This window comes from Mesoplodon mirus (assembly GCF_964341445.2).
Source record: "Mesoplodon mirus genome assembly, chromosome: 7".
NCBI lineage: Eukaryota > Metazoa > Chordata > Mammalia > Artiodactyla > Ziphiidae > Mesoplodon > Mesoplodon mirus.
This window is the reverse complement of record NC_138983.1, coordinates 112,927,080-112,950,392: the sequence shown is the minus strand read 5'-3', so window position 1 is coordinate 112,950,392 and position 23,313 is coordinate 112,927,080.

Genomic DNA, 23,313 nt, shown 5'->3' with positions numbered 1-23,313 from the left:
AGAAAGAAAACTACAGGCCAATATCACTGATGAACATAGATGCAAAAATCCTCAACAAACTACTAGCAAACAGAATCCAACAGCACATTAAAAGGATCATACACCATGATCAAGTGGGGTTTATTCCAGGAATGCAAGGATTCTTCAATATACGCAAATCAATCAACGTGATACACCATATTAATACATTGAAGGAGAAAAACCATATGATCATCTTAATAGATGCAGAGAAAGCTTTCGACAAAATTCAACACCCATTTATGATAAAAAGCCTGCAGAAATAGGCATAGAGGGAACTTTCCTCAACATAATAAAGGCCATAGATGACAAACCCACAGCCAGCATCGTCCTCAATGGTGAAAAACTGAAACCATTTCCACTAAGATCAGGAACAAGACAAGGTTGCCCACTCTCACCACTCTTATTCAACCTAGTTTTGGAAGTTTTAGCCACAGCAATCAGAGAAGAAAAGGAAATAAAAGGAATCCAAATCGGAAAAGAAGAAGTAAAGCTGTCACTGTTTGCAGATGACATGATACTATACATAGAGAATCCTAAAGATGCTACCAGAAAACTAATAGAGCTAATCAATGAATTTGGTAAAGTTGCAGGATACAAAATTAATGCACAGGAATCTCTGACATTCCCATATACTAATGATGAAAAATCTGAAAGTGAAATCAAGAAAACACTCCCATTTACCATTGCAACAAAAAGAATAAAATATCTAGGAATAAACCTACCTAAGGAGACAAAAGACCTGTATGCAGAAAATTATAAGACACTGATGAAAGAAATTAAAGATGATACAAATAGATGGAGAGATGTACCATGTTCTTGGATTGGAAGAATCAACATTGTGAAAATGACTATACTACCCCAATCAATCTACAGATTCAATGCAATCCCTATCAAACTACCACTGGCATTTTTCACAGAACTAGAGCAAAAAATTTCACAATTTGTATGGAAACACAAAAGACCCTGAATAGCCAAAGCAATCTTGAGAACGAAAAATGGAGCTGGAGGAATCAGGCACCCTGACTTCAGACTATCGTACAAAGCTACAGTAATCAAGACAGTATGGTACTGGCACAAAAACAGAAAGATAGATCAATGGAACAGGATAGAAAGCCCAGAGATAAACCCACGCACATATGGTCACCTTATCTTTGATAAAGGAGGCAGGAATGTACAGTGGAGAAAGGACAGTCTCTTCAATAAGTGGTGCTGGGAAAACTGGATAGGGACATGTAAAAGTATGAGATTAGATCACTCCCTAGCACCATACACAAAAATAAGCTCAAAATGGATTAAAGACCTAAATGTAAGGCCAGACACTATCAAACTCTTAGAGGAAAACATAGGCAGAACACTCTATGACATAAATCACAGCAAGATCCTTTTTGACCCACCTTCTAGAGAAATGGAAATAAAGACAAAAATAAACACATGGGACCTAATGAAACTTAAAAGCTTTTGCACAGCAAAGGAAACCATAAACAAGACCAAAAGACGACCCTCAGAATGGGAGAAAATATTTGTAAATGAAGCAACTGACAAAGGATTAATCTCCAAAATTTATAAGCAGCTCATGCAGCTCAATAACAAAAAAAACAAACAACCCAATCCAAAAATGGGCAGAAGACCTAAAGAGACATTTCTCCACAGAAGATATACAGACTGCCAACAAACACATGAAAGGATGCTCAACATCTCTTCTCATTAGAGAAATGCAAATCAAAACTACAATGAGATATCATCTCACACCAGTCAGAATGGCCATCATCAAAAAATCTAGAAACAATAAATGCTGGAGAGGGTGTGGAGAAAAGGGAACACTCTTGCACTGCTGGTGGGAATGTGAATTGGTACAGCCGCTATGGAGAATGGTATGGAGGTTCCTTAAAAAACTACAAATAGAACTACCATATGACCCAGCAATCCCACTACTGGGCATATACCCTGAGAAAACCATAATTCAAAAAGAGACATGTACCAAAATGTTCATAGCAGCCCTATTTACAATAGCCCGGAGATGGAAACAACCTAAGTGTCCATCATCAGATGAATGGGTAAAGAAGATGTGGCACATATATACAATGGAATATTACTCAGCCATAAAAAGAAATGAAATTGAGCTATTTGTAATGAGGTGGATGGACCTAGAGTCTGTCATTCAGAGTGAAGTAAGTCAGAAAGAGAAAGACAAATACTGTATGCTGACACATATATATGGAATTTAAGAAAAAAAATGTCATGAAGAACATAGGAGTAAGACAGGAATAAAGACACAGACCTACTAGAGAATGGACTTGAGGATATGGGGAGGGGGAAGGGTAAGCTGTGACAAAGTGAAAGAGCGGCATGGACATATATACACTACCAAACGTAAGGTAGATAGCTAGTGGGAAGCAGCTGCATAGCACAGGGAGATTAGCTCGGTGCTTTGTGACTGCCTGGAGGGGTGGGATAGGGAGGGTGGGAGGGAGACGCAAAAGGGAGGGGATATGGGAACATATGTATATGTATAACTGATTAAATTTGTTATAAAGCAAAAAATAAAAAAAAAAGACCCCGAATAGTCAAAGCAATCTTGAGAAAGAAAAACGGAGCTGGAGGAATCAGGCTCTCTGACTTCAGACTATACTACAAAACTACAGTAATCAAGACAATATGGTACTGGCACTAAAACAGAAATATAGATCAATCTAACAGGTTAGAAAGCCCAGAGATAAACCTATACACATATGGTCACCTTATCTTTGACAAAGGAGGGAAGAATATACAATGGAGAAAAGACAGCCCCTTCAACAAGTGGTGCTGAGAAAACTGTACAGCTACATGTAAAAGAATGAAATTAGAACACACCCTAAAACCATACACAAAAATAAACTCAAAATGGATTAAAGACCTAAATATAACGCCAGACACTATAAAATTCTTAGAGGAAAACATAGGTAGAATACTCTATGATATAAATCACAGCAAGATCTTTTTTGACCCCTCCCCCCAGAGTAAGGGAAATAAAAACAATAGTAAACAAATGGGACCAAATAATAATTAAAAGCTTTTGCACAGCAAAGAACATGATAAACAAGATGAAAAGACAACCTTCAGAATGGGAGAAAATGTTTGCAAAGAAACAACTGAAAAAGGATCAATCTCCAAAATATACAAGCAGCTCACGCAGGTCAATATCACAAAAACAAAAACCCAATCCTAAAATGGTCAGAAGACTTAGATAGACATTTCTCCAAAGAAGACATACAGATGACCAACAAATGCATGAAAAGAAACTCAACATCACTAATCATTAGAGAAATGCAAATCAAAATCACAATGAAGTACCACTTCACACTGGTCAGAATGGCCATAATCAAAAAATCTACAAACAATAAACGCTAGAGAGGGTGTCGAGAAAAGGGAACCCTCCTACAATGTTGGAGTGAATGTAAATTGATCCAGTCACTATGGAGAACAGTATGGAGGTTCCTTAAAAAATTAAAAACAGAACTACTGTATTACCCAGCAATCCCACTACTCGGCATATACCCTGAGAAAAGCATAATTCAAAAAGAGACATGTACCACAATGTTCATTGTAGCACTATTTACAATAGCCAGGACGTGGAAGCTACCTAAATGTCCATCAACAGATGGCTGGATAAAGAAGATGTGGCACATATATACAATGGAATCTTACTCAGTCATAAACGGAACGAAATTGAGTTATTTGTAGTGAGGTGGATGGACCTAGAATCTGTCATACAGAGTGAAGTAAGTCAGAAAGAGTAAAACAAATATCGTATGCTAAAGCATATATATGGAATTTTAAAAAGCAGTACTGATGAACCTGGAGCAGGGCAGGAATAGTCCTGCCCTGGGTCAGGGCAGGAATAAAGACACAGAAGTAGTGAATGGACTTGAGGGCACGGGGGGAAGGGGAAGCTGGGATGAAATAAAAGAGTAGTATTGATGTATATACACTACCAAATGTAAAATGGATGGCTAGTGGGAAACAGCTGCATAGCACAGGGAAATCAGCTCGGTGCTTTGTGATGATCTAGAGGAATGGGATAGGGAGGGTGGGAGGGAAGCTCAAGAGGGAGGAGACATGGGGATATATGTGTACATATAGCTGATTCACTTTGTTGTACAGCAGAAACTAACACAACCTTGTAAAGCATTTATACTCCAATAAAGGGAGGAAAAATGGGTGAAGGGATTACATAATCAGATAACTTCCAGGAGGTAGAACTCACTGGGGACCACTTTACAGGCTGCCTACCATATCCTCTACTAGAATATAAGGTTCATATTATTTTTACTGCTATATACCAGAGCATAGAACAATGCCTGGCTACAGAGTAATCACCGGTTAATCATATGAATTAAGTTACTACTCTCTCACTGCTTTCTTGCCTAGGCCTTCTGTTCCCACTAAAATGAGAAGATACTTTCTGTGGTGTCTTAGATTTAGAATTTTGTACATGCCTATACCCCCACTGAGAGTTTTCTCCTTCCAACCCTAACATGTTATGAGTCAGTCCAGCACTTCAGAGCTCAGGTCAGATCGTGCCACCACTACCCCCACTACCTTCCCCCTAAATCCCTATGACTCTCTCTAGCTTCTCTGAGCTCATGTGGTGCCTGTACTACATAGCTTTGTGGTTACTTATGTATATAAGTCTTATTCTTTCAGACTCTGAGCTTCTTGATATCAAATATCAAATACCGTGTGTCCACTCAATATAAACTCAGCCAAGGTTGGTGCAACATCTGTCTATATAGCTGTCATAGAAACCTGGCAGAGTAATTTGCCACACATATTAGTGGCAAATATGTTATTGGTTTCACTCTTTTGTTATTTTCTGTTTCCACTAAATGTTCTATATGTATTTGCTGAGTAATTGAATTCAAGTCCTTGAGTCATTTATGAATGAATGGCATGAGCCTCTGTTTTCCTTTTGACACTGAGATTTATATTGGCCAAATGTCATGACTCTAATTTTAGTTCTAAAATGGAGTTTTATGCAACTCTATACATCTCCTTTCAAGTGGAAGAGTGGTCAGAGAGAAGGCAGGAAGAACAGGAGGAAAAATAGAGGCAGACTAGACATAAACTGAATTAGACAGCAAAGAGCACTGGACATTAGCTTTCCCAACAGTAAAAATGACGAAGCAGGCAGTGGTGGTATAGGACATGAGTAAATTTATTTTATATTCTGAATTCCTAGGTCTTCAAAGGTGGGCTCATTTGGAGTGTCTTCAAAGCAGCTGAAATTGCCTGGACCCCCATTTTCTTTGAATTTCACCTGCAAATTCTTAGGCACAACAGCAAGGAGGGCTCAAGCCATACTAATCCAGGTTGCTCATTAACTACATCATCTACAGAAACTAATTGCTCAGCGCCCCTGTTTCCACCCAGTATTGCTTTATGTAGAGAGAGTAAGTCAAGCTCTTGAGTCCTCCCACCCATAGGGATTTGTTATCCAAAAAGATACTCTTCAGAACACAGAATTCAAGATTATTCATGTAAGCCAGAATAATACGGATCATTTTCCTAATTTTACAAGATTGTTTAGAAGACAGTAGTAATAAGTGGATGCTTTTTTATGACATGGCAAGAATTTGTATAAAGTCAGGCTAAGGATTTTATGAAGACATACCACAGCTGCCATATATGTCATGTTGACCTAATTATCAAAATATTGTCTTCCCTTGGCCCAGCTACAGTAGTCCAATAAAGTTGCTGCCTAATGTCTCTAGGGTTCAATCAACCTCCTTGCCTGAGTCTTGGAGAGCCAGCAGATGACACCTGGACAGTGTTCATCTCAAAATTTAATGTGAATCCAAAGTTGCAATCCAGCTAGATTAGTGCATGTTCTCCAGAAGGATGGAAGAAAGAACAGAATTGGAGCCATATTTTACTGCCTCTCTGGATGTAAGTAGAATACCTCTAGCGAGAAAGTTTTCAGGCTATTTTAGGATATTCAGGTTGTACAAACATATAAGACTGGGCTCAGAATCAAACCAAAATTTAAAACAGATTTTTGAGTATGATAAGAGTTCTCATTAGAAGTAGAGCAAATGAGTCTTATACCTAAAATAAGCATATAACATTTTAGTAGCTTGATGTTTCAAAGGTCAATAGGCAGTGCCATATGGTGTGTGTGTGTGTGTGTGTGTGTGTGTCTGCATGTGCGTGTGCACATGCACACAGGCCTGCATGCCTTAAAACAGCAAACTATATTTGCATCCTCTGATCCATTAGCTCTGACAGCAGTAAACAGTTTACAGAAGCTTAAAGCATATGGATTGTGGGGTTGATTTGACTTAGGGGCAAAAGATATGCCCAGAATTTTGCATGTTTTGATAAAACATTTCAGAGTTTCCCTCACTGTACTCAACAGCATTTACTGCAGGTGCTGGCAAATCAGAGTGGGCAATTCTTACTTAAATATGTATAGGATCAAATGGCCTTTCTGCTCATATGCTATCCATTTTTCTGCATATTTGTTCATTTTCTCAGCTGCCCAGAATATTGAAAATATACACCAAAGTTTTAGTTTTGGTTTTGGTTTTTCTGGAGAGTCAACTACGTCTTAGTGAGAGCAGTGGTCATGACAGATAACATGGTTATGATCCAAACTTTATCTGACTATGCTGTAATCCTGTTCAATTACAAAGAAATTCATATACATTGCTCAGCTCAAGGCTGTGGACTGCACAGTTTGGGTGGGTACACGATGGCTGTGATTTGGGAAAATAATCATTTCCATGATAAAGGAGGATAAGTGTTTCTTTCTCTTGCCCTTGCTTTATTTTGCCATTTTCTTTTTATTTGAATGCTACTTACTCAGACCCATGCTCCAATCAAGTCTTCTTTATAATGCTTGTCTCTATTTGTCAGAATAAGGTGATGTATTAGGCTAGTAAGAACTAGCTATTTACGGCACCCATTACTTTTTAAAGAAAACCTCAAAAGAGATACAACCAAATAAATTAATCTCTACTTGTGCTTTTTTTCTATTTCAATTTATTTTTTATTGAAGTATACTTGATTTACATTTTTGTGTTAGTTTCAGGTGTACAGAAAAGTGTATATATATATATATATATACACACACACACACATTTTTTCAGATTATTTTCCACCATACGTCATTACAAGATATTGAACACAGACCCCTGTGCTATACAGTAGGATCCTGCTGCCCATCCACTCCATATATAGCAGTGTGTAAATGTCAATCCCCAAATCCCAATTCACTCCCCGCTTTTCCCCCTTGGTAACCACAAGCCTGCCCTCTGTCTGTGAGTCTATTTCTGTTTTGTAAATAAGTTCATTTGTGTCATTTTTTTAGATTCCACATATAAGTGATGTCATACGATATATGTTTTTAAATTTAGAAGATGTAGAACCTGTAATATCTATGTGAAGAAGAGAATTCAGGGAGACAAGGCAATCTCAGCATTTTCTAGCTTATACCATCTCTCCCCAGAGAGGAAAGTAATGTGTTTATTCTTATATATTAAATATATTTTTCAAATATTTAGGAAATGTTCAGACTCTTGAAAAATTACATCTAACAGGGAAAAAATCCCCAGAAATATCTCTCTCTATATATATAAAGATAGATAGATAGATAGATAGATAGATAGATAGATAGATAGATAGATAGATAGATTTTTTTTTTTCTGGTGTAAGTGCAAAGAAAACCACCAGAGTTGAATGCACAGTTTGGTGGGATGGAAATAATCAGGCAGACAGGCCAAGCGTTTAAAAATTCTGGTTTTAGATGTCAGAACAATGTTAGAAATCATTAGTAGAATGAATCTAGGTTCCAGGTATGATCATTTAAAGAAAAAGCAAGATCACCTTGATTCCCTGTTAAACACACCTAAAGATACCTATGCCAACTAGATTTTATTTTGTTAGAAGTCTTTCCAACTCAAGTAAGCTTGCAAATTGTAGCTATAGTGCACAAGAACAGATGAGCCATGGAGTAGAGAGCCTATAAATTCCTGCCTTATATTAATAATGGCATATTGTATACACACAGCCAACTCTTGATCCAGACATAAATGCACACATTTTGATACATGACCAGAGTGATTGATGTGACAAAATCCAGAACTGATCCCTACGCAATCATTCTACAGATTGAAGAGATGATTAAAAATCCTTTCAGATGGGAAGAATGGCATCAATATGTTATAAGCATCTCTGAGAGAGATATAAATTACAAGCCTGGGTTAACCTAAAATATCACTTGTTTAGTTTTGGATGGGCCTCAGATAAAGGGGAGAGATACCAAAAAGAAAGTTTTCTTGCCTGAAGTTAAGATTTATAATGTAATGAATGTTCCAGGAGGGCAGAGATTTTGTCTGTTTCTGTTTTTCCCTTTTCATTGCTAAATAACTTACATGCAGAGGTGCTTCACGGTAAATTTCCCTACACATGTCGGTTTTGAAGTGAACATAATACATCCTCCCAACTGGCTATTGGCATAGTCCCCTGACTGGGCTCTTTGCTCTGATACTCACTCTGCAATTCTCTACCTAGACTCCAAGCAACACAGTGCATTTTTTTTTTTTACAAAACAAATCCCTTCCTCTGCTTAGGAGCCCTTCTTGACCCAGCTCTGCCTACCACAGAGACTTCCCCTTTGACCACTCCTCCATCCTCTATGGCCCTCCAGTCACTCCAGCCTTTAATACAATTCTTAACTGGGTCAAGGGAATTTTTGTCCTTGGGCCTTCACACCAGCTTCCCCTCTGGAATGTCCCACTTTGTTCAGGTGGTTGGCCTTTCTGCTCATTCAAATATCAACCAAATGTCTTTAAATAAAAATAGGAACAAAATAGCAACCAACATTTTTATAGCACTTACCATGTTCCTAGCATCAAAGTGCTTTACACACATTTATTTTCATAAATTTATAACCTTTTCACCCATTTCTCCCATCTCCCTAACCCCTGCCTCAGGCAACCACCAATCTGTTCACTGTATCTATGAGTTTTTTTTTTTTTTCCCCCACATATAAGAGAGATCATATGGTATTTGTCTTTTCACTGTCTGATTTATTTTATTCAGCATAGTGATCTGGAGGTCTGTCCATGTTGTTGCAAATGACAACATTTCATTCTTTTTTATGGCTTAATAATATTCCATATGTGGAATGGAATATATATAAAATGAAATCTTATATATATATAATATCTCACATCTATGTATCTATATATCTATAGATATATAGATATACATATATATTTATAGATATATAGATATACTTACATACATATATATATATATATATATATATATATATATATATATATATCACATCTTTTTTATCTATTTATCTCTCAATGGACAGTTAGGTTGTTTCCATATCTTGCCTATTGTGAATAATGCCGCAATGAACATGGGGGTGCAGATAGCTTATCAAGTTGGTGTTTTCATTTTCTTTGGATAAATACCCAAAAGTGGAATTGCTGGATCATATGGTAGTTCTATTTTTAATTTTTAACACATTTAATATTAACTTAAAAATTGCAGGCTTCCCTTGTGGCGCAGTTGTTGAGAGTCTGCCTACTGATGCAGGGGATGGGGGTTCGTGCCCTGGTTTGGGAAGATGCCACATGCCACGGAGCGGCTAGGCCCATGAGCCATGGCCGCTGAGCCTGCACGTCTGGAGCCTGTGCTCCACAACGGGAGAGGCCACAACAGTGAGAGGCCCACGTACTGCAAAAAAAAAAAAAAAAAAAAAAAAATTTAAAACAATAAATGAATAAATAAATAAAAATTGTAAGTAGATCCTATAGCTATCAACCTCATTTTCAGATGAAGAGACTAAGGCACAGAGAGTTTAAGAAAACTGCCTATGGTCAGACACTTGTAAATAATGGAAATAAATTTGATCCCATATCCAAAGTTCATTATTTTAACTCCTTCTTGATTCTGCCTTTCAGAAAATTGCCACCCACTTACTTTCACCCTATTTTAAGTTTCTTGAGAGCACCTATCACTATATGATGCTTTTTATATCTATTTATTTCTGTATATATATTATATATATATATATATCTTTACTTTTACAAATTATTGTCGGTCTCTTTTTTTCTAAAATATAAGTTTTCTGAGGCCAAGGTGCATTTCTGCTTTGTTTACAACAGAGTATCTGGCATTGAGAGTAGTTCTTAACATGTAGGAAGTACCCACCAAACATTTGCTGAAGAATTAATTAGCAGCCTAACAGGTGTGTTCCTATCTGGTTGTCAGTGCAGATCTCTAAGATGGTGAAATGGATCTGGCCATTCATCTCAGGGAATTCAGAGTCCTTAACCATTAGTTTATGTAAGGGTGATCAAAGCTAATGATTCATACTGACCAAGCTGAGAAGAGATTAATTGATAAATCAGAATGACAATTTGTTAATTTACCATGAGTAATGTTCCTGTCAGCCAAAAAGCACATTCACCATCTGTAAGAGAAGCCTCCATGGGAAAGCAAATTAAGATCAGAAGGTTGCTCAGCAAATATAAAATTAAAGCAAAGGGAATTTGAAGATTTACAAGATATTTTAATCAAGCAATGGCAGTTCTATGAATTGCCCTTCCCAACTACCAGGCAATTCTCATCAATAGGCCAGACTTTCTAGTCAAGAAGGACTCTTATCCTTTCACAAGAATTATACAGGCTCACTGTCCAATGCTAGGAATGTTTATTCTCCAGCTGACCACAAGGCTCTTTTTTTTTTTTTTAACATCTTTACTGGAGTATAATTGCTTTACAATGGTGTGTTAGTTTCTGCTTTATAACAAAGTGAATCAGCTACACATATACATATGTCCCCATAACTCCTCCCTCCTGCAGCTCCCTCCTTCCCACCCTCCCCATCCCACCCCCCTAGGTGGTCACAAAGCACTGAGCTGATCTCCCTGTGCTATGCGGATGCTTCCCACTAGCTATCTATTTTAAGTTTGGCAGTGTACATATGTCCATGAAACTCTCTCACTTTGTCCCACCTTAGCATTCCCCCTCCCTGTATCCTCAATTCCATGCTCTAGTAGGCCTGTATATTTATTCCCGTCTTGCCCCTAGATTCTTCATGACCATTTTTGTTTTTTTTAGATTCCATATATATGTGTTAGCATACAGTATTTGTTTCTCTCTTTCTGACTTACTTCACTCTGTATGACAGTCTCTAGGTCCATTCACCGCACTACAAATAACTCAGTTTCGTTCCTTTTTATGGCTGAGTAATATTCCATTGTATATATTTACCACATTCTCTTTATCCATTCATCTGTTGATGGACACTTTGGTTGCTTCCATGTCCTGGCTATTGTAAACAGAGCTGCAATGAATAATTTGGAACATGACTCTTTTTGAATTATGGTTTTCTCAGGATATATGCCCAGTAGTGGGATTGCTGTGTCATATGGTAGTTCTATTTTCAGTTTTTTAAGGAACGTCCATACTGTTCTACATAGTGGCTGTATCAATTTACATTCCCACCAACAGTGCAAGAGGGTTCCCTTTTCACTGCACACTCTCCAGCATTTATTGTTTGTAGATATTTTGATGATGGCCATTCTGACTGGTGTGAGATGATATGTCATTGTAGTTTTGATTTGCATTTCCCTAATGGTTAATGATGTTGAGCATTCCTTCATGTGTCTGATGGCAATCTGTATATCTTCTTTGCAGAAATGTCTATTCAGGTCTTCTGCCCATTTTAGGATTGGGTTGTTTGTTTTTTTAATATTGAGCTGAATGAGCTGCTTGTAAATTTTGGAGATTAATCCTTTGTCAGTTGCTTCAGTTGCAAATATATTCTCCCATTCTGAGGGTTGTCTTTTCGTCTTGTTTATGGTTTCCTTTGTTGTGCAAAAGCTTTTAAGTTTCATTAGGTCCCATTTGTTTATTTTTGTTTTTATTTCCATTTCTCTAGGGGGTGGGTCAAAAAGGATCTTGCTGTGATTTATGTCATAGAGTGTTCTGCCTATGTTTTCCTCTAAGAGTTCGATGGTGTCTGGCCTTACATTTAGGTCTTTAATCCATTTTCAGTTTTTTTGTGTGTGTATGTATGGTGCTATGGAGTGTTCTAATTTCATTCTTTTACATGTAGCTGTTCAGTTTTCCCTGCACCACTTATTGAAGAGGCTGTCTTTTCTCCACTGTATATTCTTGCCTCCTTTATCAAAGATAAGGTGACCATATGGGTGTGGGTTTACCTCTGGGCTTTCTATCCTGTGCCATTGCTCTATATTTCTGTTTCTGTGCTAGTACCATACTGTCTTGATTACTGTAGCTTTGTACTATAGTCTGAAGTCAGGGAGCCTGATTCCTCCAGCTCCGTTTTTCTTTTTCTTTTTTTCTTTTTTTTTTTTTGTGGTACGCGGGCCTCTCACTGTTGTGGCCTCTCCCATTGCGGAGCAAAGGCTCCGGACGTGCAGGCTCAGTGGCCATGGCTCATGGGCCCAACTGCTCTGTGGCATGTGGGATCATCCTGGGCCAGGGCACGAACCTGTGTCCCCTGCATTGGCAAGCGGACTCTCAACCACTCTGCCACCAGGGAAGCCCAGCTCTGTTTTTCTTTCTCAAGATTGCTTTGGCTATTCAAGGTCTTTTGTGTTTACATACAAATTGTGAATTTTTTTTTCTACTTCTGTGAAAAATGCCAGTGGTAGTTTGATACGAATTGCATTGTATCTGTAGATTGCTTTGGGCAGTAGAGTCATTATCACCATGTTTATTCTTCCAATCCAAAACATGGTATATCTCTCCATCTGTTTGTATCATCTTTAATTTCTTTCATCAGTGTCTTAAAATTTTCTGCATACAGGTCTTTTTTCTCCTTAGGTAGGTTTATTCCTAGATATTTTATTATTTCTGTTGCAGTGGTAAATGGGAGTGTTTGCTTAATTTCACTTTCAGGGTTTTCATCATTAGTGTATATGAATGCCAGAGATTTCTGTGTATTAATTTTGTATCCTGCTACTATACCAAATTCATTGATTAGCTCTAGTAGTTTTATGGTAGCATCTTTAAGTTTCTCTATGTAGAGTATCATATCATCTGCAAACAGTGACAGCTTTACTTCTTCTTTTCCAAATTGGATTCCTTTTATTTTTTTTCTTCTCTGATTGCAGTGGCTAAAACCTCAAAAACTATGTTGAATAAAAGTGGTGAGAGTGGGCAACCTTGTCTTTTTCCTGATCTAAGTGGAAATGGTTTCAGTTTTTCACCATTGAGGATGATGTTGGCTGTGGGTTTGTCATCTATGGCCTTTATTATGTTGAGGAAAGTTCCCTCTATGCCTACTTTCTGCAGGGTTTTTATCATAAATGGGTGTTGAATTTTGTCAAAAGCTTTCTCTGCATCTATTGAGATGATCGTATGGTTTTTCTCCTTCATTTTTTTTAATATGGTATATCACGTTGAGTGATTTGCGTATATGGAAGTATCCTTGCATTCCTGGGATAAACCACCCTTGATCATGGTGTATGATCCTTTTAATGTGCTGTTGGATTCTGTTTGCTAGTATTTTGTTGAGGATTTTTGCATCTATGTTCATCAGTGATATTGGCATGTAGTTTTCTTTCTTTGTGACATCTTTGCCTGGTTTTGGTATCAGAGTGATGGTGGCCTTGTAGAATGGGTTTGGTAGTGTTCCTCCCTCTGCTATATTTTGAAACCGTTTGAGAAAGATAGGTGTTAGCTCTTCTCTAAACATTTGATAGAATTTGCCTGTGAAGCCATTTGGTCCTAGGCTTTTGTTCATTGGAAGATTTTTAAGCACAGTTTCAATTTCAGTGCTTGTGATTGGCCTGTTCATATTTTCTATTTCTTCCTGGTTCAGTCTCAGAAGTTGTGCATGTCTAAGAATTTGTCCATTTCTTCCAGGTTGTCCATTTTATTGGCATAGAGTTGCTTGTAATAATCTCTCATAATCCTTTGTATTTCTGCAGTGTCATTTGTTACTTCTCCTTTTTCATTTCTAATTCTATTGATTTGAGTCTTCTCCCTTTTTTTCTTGATGAGGCTGGCTAATGGTTTATCAATTTTGTTTATATTCTCAAGGAACCAGCTTTTAGTTTTATTGATCTTTGCTGTTGTTTCCTTCATTTCTTTTTCATTTATTTCTGATCTGATCTTTATGATTTCTTTCCTTCTGCTAACTTTGGGGGTATTTTGTTCTTCTTTCTCTAATTGCTTTAGGTGTAAGGTTAGGTTATTTATTTGAGATGTTTCTTGTTTCTTAAGTTAGGCTTGTATAGCTATAAGCTTGCCTCTTAGAACTGCTTTTGCTGCAACCCATAGGTTTTGGGTTTTCATGTTTTCATTGTCATTTGTTTCTAGGCACTTTTTGATTTCCTCTTTGCTTTCTTCAGTGATCATTTGGTTATTATGTAGTGTGTTGTTTAGCCTCCATGTGTTTGTATTTTTTACAGATTATTTTTTCTGTAATTGATATCTAGTCTCATAGCATTGTGGTCGGAAAAGATACTCGATATGATTTCAGTTTTCTTAAATTTACCAAGGCTTGATTTATGACCCATGATATGATCTATCCTGGAGAATGTTCCATGAGCACTTGAGAAGAATGTGTATTCTGTTGTTTTTGGATGGAATGTCCTATAAATATCAATTAAGTCCATCTTGTTTAATGTATCATTTAAAGCTTGTGTTTCCTTATTTATTTTCATTTGGATGATCTGTTCTTGGTGAAAGTGGGGTGTTAAAATCCCCTAGTATAATTTTGTTACTGTTGATTTCCCCCTTTATCCTGTTAGTATTTGCCTTATGTATTGAGGTGTCCCTATGTTGGATGCATAAATATTTACAATTGTTATATCTTCTTTTTGGATCGATCCTTTGATCATTATATAGTGTCCTTCTTTTTCTCTTGTAATAGTCTTTATTTTAAAGTCTATTCATTTGATATGAGAATTGCTACTCCAGCTTTCTTTTGATTTCCTTTTGCATGGAATATTTTTTTCCATCTTTTCACTTTCAGTCTGTATGTGTCCCTAGGTCTGAAGTGGGTCTCTTGTAGACAGCATATATATGGGTCTTGTTTTTGTATCCATTCAGCCAATCTATGTCTTTTGGTTGGAGCATTTAATCCCTTAACATTTAAGGTAATTTTTGACATGTATGTTCCTTTTACCATTTTCTTAATTGTTTTGAGTTTATTATTGTAGGTCTTTTCATTCTCTTGTGTTTCCTGCCTAGAGAAATCCCTTTAACATTTGTTGTAGAGCTGGTTTGGTGGTGCTGAATTCTCTTAGCTTTTGCTTGTCTGTAAAGTTCTTAATTTCTCTGTCAAATATGAATGAGATCCTTGCTGGGTAGAGTAATCTTGGTTGTAGGTTTCTCTCCTTCATCACTTTAATTATGTACTGCCACTCCCTTCTGGATTGCAGAGTTTCAGCTGAAAGATCAGCTGTTAACCTTATGGGGATTCCCTTATGTGTTATTTGTCTTGTTTCCCTTGCTCCTTTTAATATTTTTTCTTTGTATTTAATATTTGATAGTTTGATTACTATGTGTATTGGCATGTTTCTCCTTGGATTTATCCTGTATGGGACTTTCTGTGCTTCCTGGACTTGATTAACCATTTCCTTTTCCATATTAGGGAAGTTTTGAACTCTAACCTCTTGAAATGTTTTCTCAGTCCCTTTCTTTTTCTCTTCTTTTTCTGGAACCCCTATAATTTGAATGTTGATGTGTTTAATGTTGTTACCGAGGTCTCTGAGACTGTCCTCAATTCTTTTCATTCTTTTTTCTTTATTCTGCTCCTTGGTATTTTTTTCCACTATTTTATCTTCCAGGTCACTTATCCGTGCTTCTGCCTCAGTTATTCTGCTATTCATCACTTCTAGATAATTTTTAATTTCATTTATTGTGTTGTTCATTACTGTTTGTTTGCTGTTTAGTTCTTCTAGGTCCTTTTTAAACATTTTTTGTATTTTCTCCATTCTATTTCCAAGATTTTGGATCATCTTTACTATCATTACTCTGAATTCTTTTTCAGCTAGACTGCCTATTTCCTCTTCATTTGTTAGGTCTGGTGGGTTTTTCCTTTGCTCCTTCATCTGCTGTGTGTTTTTCTGCCTTCTCATTTTGTTTAACTTACGTGTTTGGGGTCTCCTCTTTGCAGGCTGTAGGTACATAGTTCCCATTGTTTTTGGTGTCTTTCCCCATTGGCTAAGGCTGGTTCAGTGGGTTGTGTAGGCTTCCTGGTGGAGGGGCCTAGTGCCTGTGTTCTGGTGGATGAGGCTGGATCTTGTCTTTCTGGTGGGCAGGTCCATGTCTGGTGGTGTGTTTTGGGGTGTTTGTGGCCTTATTATGATTTTAGGCAGACTCTGTGCTAATGGATGGGGTTGTGTTCCTGTCCTGCTAGTTTTTTGGCATAAGGTTTCCAGTACTGTAGCTTGCTGGTCGTTGAGTGGAGCTGGGTCTTGGCGTTGGGATGGAGATCTCTGGGAGATTTTCACCATTTGAAATTACATGGAACTGGGAGGTCTCCTGTGGACCAGTGTCCTGAACTTGGCTCTTCCACCTCAGAGGCACAGCCCTGATGCCTGGCTGGATCACCAAGCACCTGTCCTCCACATGACTCAGAATAAAAGGGAGGAAAAAAAGAACAAATAAGAAGATAAAATAAAAAAGTTATTAAAATAAAAAATAATTTTTAAGAACAAAAATTTTAAGTAATAATAAAAAGAAAAAAAAAAAACACGGAGAGACAGAACCCTAAGACAAATGTTAAAAGAAAAGCTATACAGACAAAATATCACACAGAAGCATACACATGCACACTCACATAAAGAGAAAAAGGGAGAAATTATATCTATATCTATATCTATATCTATATATCTATATATCATTGTTCCCAAGTCCACCTCCTCAATTTGGGATGATTCGTTGTCTATTCAGGTACAGATGCAGGTACATCAAGTTGATTGTGGTGATTTAATCAAGTTGATTGTGGTGATTTAATCCACTGCTCCTGAGGCTACTGGGAGAGATTTTCCTTTCTCTTCTTTGTTCGCACATCTCCCAGGGTTCAGCTTTGAATTTGGACCTGCCTCTTTGTGTAGGTTGGCTGAGGGTGTCTGTTCTTTGCTCATACTGGACGGGGTTAAGGAAGCAGCTGATTTGTGGGCTCTGGCTCTCTCAGGCTGGGGGGAGGGAGGGGTACAGATGCGGGGCGAGCCTGTCATGGCAGAGGTCACATACTGTATGACCCAGAAATCCCACTTGACATTGCACCAGCCTGAGACGCACTGTGCGTTCTCTCAGGGAAGTTGTACCTGGATCACGGGACCCTGGCAGTGGCGGGCTGCACAGGCTCCTGGGAGGGTAGGTGTGGATAGTGACCCGTGCTTGCACACAGGCTTCTTGGTGGCTGCAGCAGCAGCCTTCACGTCTTGTGCCCATCTCTGTGGTCCGTGCTGATTGCCACGTCTCACGCCCATCTCTGGAGCTCCTTTAAGCTGCACTATTAATCCCCTCTCCTTGTGCACCAGGAAACAAAGAGGCAAGAAAAATTCTCTTGCCTCTTTGGCAGCTCCAGACTTTTTCCCAGACTCCCTCCCGGCTAGCCGTGGTGAACCAGCCCCTTCAGACTCTGTTCACGCAGCCAACTCCAGTCCTCTCCCTGGGATCTGACCTATGAAGCCTGAGCCTCAGCTCCCAGCCCCACCCGTCCCCGCGGGTGATCATATAAGCCTCTTGGGCTGGTTAGTGCAGGTCCATACTGATCCTCTGTGCAGGAATCTCTCCACTTTGCCCTCCACACTCCTGTTGCCAAACTCTCCTCTGTGACTCCTAAGCTTCCCCCCTCCGCCAGCCACAGTCTCCGCCCATGGAGGTGCTTCCTAGTGTGTGGAAACATTTCGTCCTTCACAGCTCCCTCCCTCTGGTGCAGGTTCCGTCCCTATTCTTTTGTCTCTGTTTTTTTCTTTTGCCCTACCCAGGTACGTGGGGAGTTTCTTTCCTTTTGAGAGGTCTGAGGTCTTCTGCCAGCATTCAGTGGGTGTACTGTAGTAGTTGTTCCACATGTATATGTATTTCTGATGTATTTGTGGTGAGGAAGGTGATCTCCAAGTCTTACTCTTCTGACATCTTGAAGCTCTTCCAAGGCTCTTTTCCAGTCCCTTTAGATTTGGAGAAGCAACCTACTTCAAATGCCATTTCCAGGAGGCACCCACCTCCACTCTGTATAAGTCTTCACACTAGATGCCTTTTCTTGTGACCCCTTAATGTAACTTAGTTCCCAATGACTCAACTCAGAGCCTCAAGATATAATCTAATTTGCACAAACCAGTTAATGAATTGGTTGTTTGGGGGTCAGTGTTCTATGCTGGGTTAATTATTTATGTGGCAGTCGGTGTGTAGAAGGAAACAAGGATTTGTACAAAATGTCAGCTGACGTTTAGGAGAAGGAAGAGGATACTTCTATTTGGCACCGACAAGTGTAATGTTGTCTTTCACATTTTTCATTTCATTTTTCTCCTAGTTCTAAAGCATTTTCATAAATAGCCTTGCTATGTGGTTGATTACACATTTGTATTATTTATCAACAACTCTGCTAATAGATTATAATCCTTTAGGTTATTTGTTTTGAAGACAATCCTAGAAAAGGAAATACTAATTTAATGATTATGAATATTTTCTGACTACTTTTAAATTTTGAAAAAAATAATTTTAGACTTACAGAACAGTTACAGTAGTACAGTGTTTGAATGGTAAAGCAGTCTTTCCTAAAGATAACACTTTACATAACCATGGCACAGTTGTCAAAACTAATAAATTAACATTAGTACATTACTATGAATTAAAGTACAGACTTTATTTGGATTTCACCAGCTTTTTATTAATGTTCTCTTGAAGCCAGTCATCATGTTTCCTTACTCTCATCCAATCTGTGACAGTTCCTTAGTCTTTCCTTGTCTTTCATAATCTTGGGACTTCCGAAGAGTACTGATCAATTATTTTGTAAAAGTTTTCTTAATTTAGGTTTGTCTTATGTTCCCTCATAATTAGACTGAGGCTATGCATTACTGGAAAGAATACCACAGATGCAAAGTGCCTTTCTTAGTGCATGTTTTCTGGAGGTGCATGATGTTGATATGTCAAATTGTGCTGACTTTAAATTTGATCATTTGGTTAAGGCAGTGTCTGGCATATTTTTCCAGTGTAAAATTACTATGTTTCCCCTTGCAATCAATATTTGTTTTGTGAAAAATACTTTGAAATAATGCCAATATACTCTTTGTCCTTAAATTTTTGTCCACTAGCTTTATCAACCATTTGTGGATTTTGTTTGCTGCCATGGTGTTTCCATGGTGTTTTAATGGAGATTTTCTATTTCCTTTATTCCTTCTGCATTTATTCATTAGATTTTTTTTTCTAAAGACTATCCACCCTGCACTAATTTTTTATTCAGTTACTTTTTTATCAGTTTGAACTCAAAGATATTTACACTATTCTTTGGGTTACAATCCAATGTTACTACTTATTTTATTGTACATATTGTTCCACCTTTGGCTATTAGGAGTGGCTTTTATGCCCTTTCAACATACTCATATCTCTTTTTTATGTTGTTCAAGAATTCCCTCACTTTCTGTCATCACACAATTCTCTAGATTTTTTTCTTCTGAGTTGTAGTTCATTTATAGACATACCACAGTTTGTTTATCCATTAACCAATTGAATGATGCCTGAGTTGTTCTGAAATGTTCCTGTTTATTTTGTCTTATGAATTGAACTTCTGTAAACCTTTATACACAGGTTTTGTGCAAACATAAGTTTTCATTTCTCTTGGATAAATACATAAAAGTGGGATTTCTGGGTCATACAGTATGTGGCTGCTTAACTTTATAAAAAACGGTCAAGCTCTTTTCCAAAGTGACTGTACCATTTTCATTTCTACCAACAAAGTGTGAGAATTTTAGTTTCACATACTTACTAGCACTTGGAATTGTCAAATTTGGAGGGTTTGTTTCTGTTTTTTACTAGCCATTCTAAAAGATGTGTAGTGAAATATTAGTGTGGTTTTAATATCTATTTCCCTAATGACTAATGATGTTGAGAATTATTCATATAATTACTTGCCATTCATATATCTTCTTTAGTGAAATATCTCTTTGTCCATTTATAACATTGGATTGTTTTATTATGGAGAATATTTTTATAGATTCTGAGTAAAAATTATTTGTCAAAATATGATTTGTAAGTGTCTGTGAAATGTCTTTTTCATTCTCTTCATGGTAACTTTTACAAAGCAAAAGTTTTAGATTTCTATAAAGTCCAAATTATCTTTTTTTAATGGTTCATGCTTTTAGCATTGTATCTAAAAACTCATTCTCTAACCTAAGAACATACACATTTTCTACTCTTTTCTTCTATAAGTTTCATGGTTCAATGTTTTACATCTTGGTCTATGATCCATTATGAGTTTATATCTACATAACACATGAAGTGCAGGATGAAATTCATATATTTGCAAACAGACATCAAATTGTCCCAGCATCTTACCCTTACCCCTCCCCATATCCTCAAGTCCATTCTCAAGTAGGTCTGTGTCTTTATTCCCGTTTTACCCCTAAGTTCTTCATGACATTTTGTTTTTTAATTCCATATATATGTGTTAGCATATGGTATTTGTCTTTCTCTTTCTGACTTACTTCACTCTGTATGACAGACTCTAGGTCTATCCACCTCATTACAAATAGTAAGCTGTGACAAAACGAAAGAGAGGCATGGACATATATACACTACCAAACGTAAGGTAGATAGATAGATAGTGGGAAGCAGCCGCAGAGCACAGGGAGATCAGCTTGGTGCTTTGTGACCGCCTGGAGGGGTGGGATGGGGAGGGTGGGAGGGAGGGAGATGCATGAGGGAAGGGATGTGGAAACAGATGTATATGTATGACTGATTCACTTTGTTATAAAGCAGAAACTAATAAAAAAAAAGATGAAAAAAAATTGTCCCAGCATCATTTTTGAAAAGACTTCTCATATCTATCCATCTATCTATCTATCTATTTATCTATATATGAGGGTATGTGTGTGTTTGACAAACATATATGTATGTATCTGTGACAAACACATTTGTCATACATTAGTTTTATTTCATGTCTTTAAAAGTGATATTAAAGATAGTTTTTTAGAGGTAAAATTATAAGTCACTCAGAACACTGAACAATATTAGGTAGGTTAAAATAATTTAAGCCTGGCTCATGTAGGTAATTAAAAGATAAAAGAAATAATTTTTTACTGATTTATTACATTTATATATAATATATATAATTAAACCAAATTCTTTGTGTGGTTTACTATGCAAATATAACATACTTTTATTGCAAACATAGTGTTTATGTTTTTATGAAGCAAGTTTAAAAACAAACACTGTGGAATATGAAATACTTTATGTTTTTTCTTAAAGTTTTCTGCACTGATCTGGAAAAGGATGCCTCACTTAGGTAGTAATCATGGCTGTGTAGCATCTTCATTTTTCAGAATAATTTGATTTATATCATTTAAAATATAATAATTATTATAAAAATAAATAAATAAAAATAAATAATTTGATTATATAAAAAAATCATTTAGGAAGACACTATAACTTGATTAAATTTGATTGTATCCTCATCTATCTTTATATTTGTTTCAAGGCAATTCCAAATTTATCAGACAAGAGGTTAATCACAGTGACTCCTGGCAATGGAGTGGGATGGCTATCATATAACCACTTTGGTTTAGATGTATTATGTGAGGTAATTCCATCATTAAAGTATAAAGCTTCAGAAATCCATAAGAGGGCATTGAGAACATCTGTGTGTTCAGTAGCAATTTGATTTAGCAAGGAAAAGTCTTAAGGGAGACAGAGAGGGAGAGAAAGAGAAAGAGACAGGGAGAGAGGTAAAAGAGATAAAGATGGTGGAAAAGGAGAAAATAAAAAATCACAGTTGCTAAATGGATATTCATAATAAAAATGTGAGAGTTGGAGACAAAAGAAAGCCAGGTGAGAAACTTCATGCTTTATGTCAGAGACAAAGTTTTGCAGATTTGTGAGTGAAGGAGGGAGTTTAGGAGAGATGAACTAGGGGGTTTGTGGGAAACTGAAAAAGGGATAGATAATTAAAGATTGTTAGAAATTTTGCTAAGGGCTGTTAATTGGATCCCCTCTGACATTCTACAATTGGCTTTTTAAATAAAGCTTAGAGGTAGTTCTCAGTTATTCTTATGTGCCAAACTGGTATTTATTGCACTGCAGTTTTATTTTAAAAAAACGAGACTAAACCATGAAGATGTTTGGTTTTAAAACCAGTTTCTGTGCTATTATTATTACATCTTTATCTACTTACACTATTTTCTTACTATTTTCTGGAAATAAACCACTGCTCAGAAACAGCTTTTGTCATAAAATCTTTTAGAAATGTGATTGTAATCTCCACAGAGTCTGGTATAAAAATAAGGGAAAAATATTTCTCCCAAGGTATATTATAATAAATTGAACCAGCCATTGATTCACAATTGTAGGATGTCAGGTGGCCTCTCAGGCCACATTTTAGGAGCTAATCTTATTGGAGACACTGCTTAATTTTGTTATCTGAAAATACAACTGCAATTCTTCAAACAAACATATCTCCAGTATTTTATCTTTATTATTTGAAAGAATAATAATAATAGCTCAATGTAAGTACACATTTGCCACACACAATTGCATTTGGTCTGTATCACAGCCTTGTGCAACAGCCTGAGGTATGATCAGTATTGTTTCCATTTTACCTTAAGAAATATGAGGCTCCAAAAGAAAAGTCACTTGTTACTGGTCACGTGGCAGAATCGGATTAACACCCAGGTTTTTGCACTCAAGCTTATTTTATTTCTAATATGCTATACTACTTATTTTAAAATAATAAATCATAATTATTTTAGTTTTTTGACATTAAAAACCTAATACAGTAAAATATTTTATTAATGCATTTATTAAAAATCAGTTTAGATGTTTTAAAACAATAGAGTAACAGGATATATTACACATTAAAATTGTACCCATGTTTTACCATCATACATACAAAAATTATTGTATAGATTATTTAATTACTCTACTTAATGCTAAAATCTACCCCCCTGTCTTAGCAAGAAATAAAGATATGAACACATTTCCATCAACAGTGGGATTAAATATAACTCATAAAATAAAATGAAAACTTTCTGTACAATGTTAGATTCAACCCAATGATATTCAAATAATTATTGATGTAAAGCTTAAATG